General features: G+C 31.8%; 1 pseudogene; it reads right to left on the bottom strand.

The window, feature by feature from the left end:
• Positions 1-3184: 3184 nt before the first annotated feature.
• LOC116637642 lies at positions 3185-3317 on the bottom strand (annotated as a pseudogene).
• Positions 3318-4287: the final 970 nt, after the last annotated feature.

The following is a 4287-nucleotide window of genomic DNA, read 5'->3' as shown; positions in this document are numbered from 1 at the left end:
GACAATAACTCAAGTCAAATACATTTTGTATGTTAGCCTACCAAAAGAACTCAAAAAATCCAGTTTACTATAATCATTTTAAATTGAAAAACAATGAAGACCTAAGAGGTCAAATTCCACAGAGGACTAAGAGATACTATAGAAATCACATCTTTTTGACTATAGGCCCAATATTCTTCACTGTCCCCAAAAACTTCTAAGATCCTGTAGCTTATGTAGATCCCCAGGGTAATAAACTTTTAGAAAATATTTTTCTATGAATCTTCAGCTAAATACATTCCCCACATAGGTGAGCATATTTAAAAGAACACTTAAAGAATTCTATGCAATATCCCTGCATAGCATTCTCAGGTTTATGTTTTAGAAAACAACAAAATAAATAAATAAATATATAAATAAATACATAAATAATAAAAAAAAATACTATGCAACACTAAATAACCAAGACAATGGAAAAATGGAACATCTATGGACACCAAAGGAAACCCATTTTCTTCCTTTGAGAAATCAAAACTCCAGAGCCTTCTCTGGTGTGGGAGGCTGTAATGTGTTCACTATGCTGAGGAAATAAATAATAAAAAATATGTTCATATCTATAAAATCACAGATAAACTTCAGTATTGAGTGTAATATATTAAGATAGTAAAAGAACATGCAGTTAATAATACATGATTTTTTATACTATCTTTAGGGTCTCATGATGCATTCATATAGAGTTTTTAAAAATATATGATATCATTTGAGAAATGATGTATCATATATTTTTAAAAACTCTGATAAATAAAGAAAAAGTAAGATGTATAAATATAAAATTAGCGATAAAATACACATTGCATATTTTCGCTATTTGAAAAGACGTTCTGGTTTCACTGTTCAACATATTCATAATTCTCTTATTACTACTAAGATCCATTTAAATCCATAATTGTCTCATTTGAGCTCAGCATGGTTACCATTTAAAAGCTTTTTTTTTTAAGGTGTCCATACTGCTCTAGTGCATAATAAGCTGTTTGCAATCTTGTGATAACATGATGAGACCCTCACTTGAGCCTGAAATGATTGCATCTTAGCTCAGTATGAATGCTGTATTATGCTTTGTTTTTCATGCTTGGAAAAGAAGAAACAATAAATTAAAATAGCAATTGAAGTCTGATATATTATTTCAGATTTCAAACCACAGGTGTTCTATATGCCTTAAATACAAAGTGTTCACTGAAAGTTTATATCATGTGGATAAAGAATGATGTCATTAGAACATGGCTTTCATTAAGAAATTATAGTTATTTATGATGGTATAAAACCAAATAAACAATTTTGGTTTTGCTTATTTGGTTTTATTTTAAGTAACTTATTGGTTATTCAGTTAATTATATTTGAAACATTAACTGTAGTTCCAGAGAATTTTAAATTGGCCATTTTTGTGGCATTTAAAAGAAAAAGTAGGGCGCCTGGGTGGCTCAGTTGGTTAAGCGACTGCCTTCGGCTCAGGTCATGATCCTGGAGTCCCAGGATCGAGTCCCGCATCAGGCTCCCTGCTCAGCGGGGAGTCTGCTTCTTCCTCTGGCCCTCCCCCTCTCATGTGCTCTCTCTCTCTCTCTCTCTCTCAAATAAATAAATAAAATCTTTAAAAAAAAAAAATAAAAAAAAATAAAAAAAAAGAAAAAGTAATTAAAACATAGTCAACTGAACTGTAAATAAAATAAAGCAAGTATTTTGTGTTAACATATATAACTATTGCTATATATTGGTATATTTCTATATTTTAAAGTCATTTCAGTTTTTCACTAGAATATTATTTTTTTAAGATTTATTTATTTATTTATTTGACAGAGAGACACACAGTGAGAGAGGGAACACAAGCAGGGGGAGTAGGAGAGGGAGAAGCCGGCTTCCCATGGAGCAGGGAGCCCGATGCGGCACTCGATCCCAGGACCCTGAGATCATGACCTGAGCCTAAGGCAGACGCTTAGCAACTGAGCCACCCAGGGGCCCCTAGAAAATTTTTTTAAGTCATTAAATCCATTAAAATATATTTCCTTTTTATCAGTGATAGAAAATTTTGTTTCCTGTACAATTACTATTCAGAGGATGAAGAATATGGATAATGCAAAAAAGTGTATTTTATCACTATTTGGTTGACATTAACCTCTAATTTTGTAGCTGGCCTGATTCTTGAGTAAGTACTTGTTAGAATAGCAATATCTAAAATAACTGAATAAAACTGCTTTGATTCAGGACTATGTAAAGAAGTCATATAAAGAAAAATCTAGAGTTCATTATTTAATACAATTCTTTTAGATCATTTAAATTATAAGTAAATGAAATATCTATTTAGGAAACTTTATTTATGTGAACCTTATTCACAATATGATTCGGTGGATAACCAAGAAGATAAAAATCATCTGAGAAGACTTATTCAAACCAAAAGGTTGTTTTTGGAAAGCATATATTTGTATTTCTCATGTAAGAACAGAATATAAAAAGGCACTTTCAAAATACAAATTTTATGCAGTGTACATGCAAAAAAGTTTCAGCTTATCAAAGCAAAAGTATTTGATCTTCTGTTTTAAAATATACTATTCAACATATTCACTAAGTTTGGCATCAACTATATACTGTATAATAATACATTTCTTTTTCTCCTTTAATTTCCTTATGTTTACATTTTAATAACTCATAATTCACGTCTTCTTCCTACCCTTTGTCTTATTGAGGATTTAGTACATATAAGCAAATTCTTTATTTATAAGACATGTAAAGTTATAAGGGAATCTTATTATATTAGAAAATAGCCATAGTTCTAAACTACAAATAATTAAGATTTTATAAAATATATACAAATAGTATGAGGATATATTTTGAAAGTAATTTGTAATCCAGAATTTCTGATGGCTCAGGATGTTTAAGTGGAAGGCATATTCTTATCTGTTTTGTTTTGTTTTAAAGATTTTATTTATTTATTTGACACAGAGAGAGAGACAGCGAGAGAGAGAGAGAGAGAGAGATTGAGAAGTAGGCTTCCCGCGGAGCAGGGACCCTGATGCAGGGCTCTATCCCAGGGCCCTGGGATCATGACCTGAGCCGAAGGCAGACGCTTAAGGACTAGGCCACCCAGGCGCCCCTCTTACGTGTTTTAACAGAAAAAAATTTAAGATAAATAGTGGTAACCCATTCTGAGTTTTTCTTTTTTTTCAAAATGTTATTAATTTAAATGCAACGTTGTAGTACTGTTGAACATTTTGGGAAAAGTTTTCAATTAGCAATAACTGCGCCTCGGTTAAACCTCATTGGCTACGATACTGCCACTCCGCAAAGCTATTGTTGAACATTTTGAACAGGACCAGGTACATTTTCATTGAATGTATAAATAAAAGACACTTTATATTCATTTAAATTTCCCTGGCAGGGCGCCTGTGTGGCTCAGGCATCAAGCGTCTGCCTTCGGCTCAGGTTATGATCCCAGAGTCCTGGGATCGAGTCCTGCAGGAAGCCCGCTTCTCCCTCTCCCACTCCCCCTGCTTGTGTTCCCTCTCTCGTTGTGTCTCTCTGTCAAATAATTCAATAAAATCTTAAAAAAAAAAAAAAAAATTCCCTTGCAGTCTCAAAAATGTTTATACAGGTCTTCATTCCCCAAAGAGATCATTTTGCCTAAGTAATTCTTTGACATTAATTCTAGAAGTATACAAATTTTACCTTTTCAAACATGTAACTTGTGCTGTAATTTAAAAAGACAATAGGAAGGGTGATGTGTTTGGTTAACATTCTGTCTTTCAAAATAGATTGGTAGCAAAAAAGAAATATTTTACTACATAATGGATGATTATATTTTATCAGGAGGTTTTGCAATCCCACTTTCATTAAAATCTATTGAGAATATAAAACAACCATAAACACCATTATTTCTGAAAACAGCACTAACCCTCCAAACTCTATCAATATGTTCCAAGCACAAAGAGCCTGATTTGCAGATATCACTTGAAGTTTTTAAAAGAAAGTGAAAGTAAAAACAAAATCAAAATTTCTGCTCCTCCTAAAATTTTTTGTTTCACTACCTTGCATGTAGAACTACTATGATTTTTATATGAGAGCAGCTCTCATAATACAGGAGTAATATTTAAAGTGAAATATGAGTCATTAAATTATTTGACTCATAAAAAGTTAAGGCCTTTTTTTAATAAAATTTGAGAGTGATTTATATTTTTAAAAGATATACATGCAACAGTATGGATAGAGATATTTTCCAAGTGACATCACAAATAAAATAAAATTATTTTAACTACATGCCTC

The sequence above is a fragment of the Phoca vitulina genome, unplaced genomic scaffold (genome assembly GCF_004348235.1).
Source record: "Phoca vitulina isolate PV1807 unplaced genomic scaffold, GSC_HSeal_1.0 scaffold14, whole genome shotgun sequence".
Taxonomy (NCBI): domain Eukaryota; kingdom Metazoa; phylum Chordata; class Mammalia; order Carnivora; family Phocidae; genus Phoca; species Phoca vitulina.
This window is presented reverse-complemented; position numbering and strand designations above follow the sequence as displayed.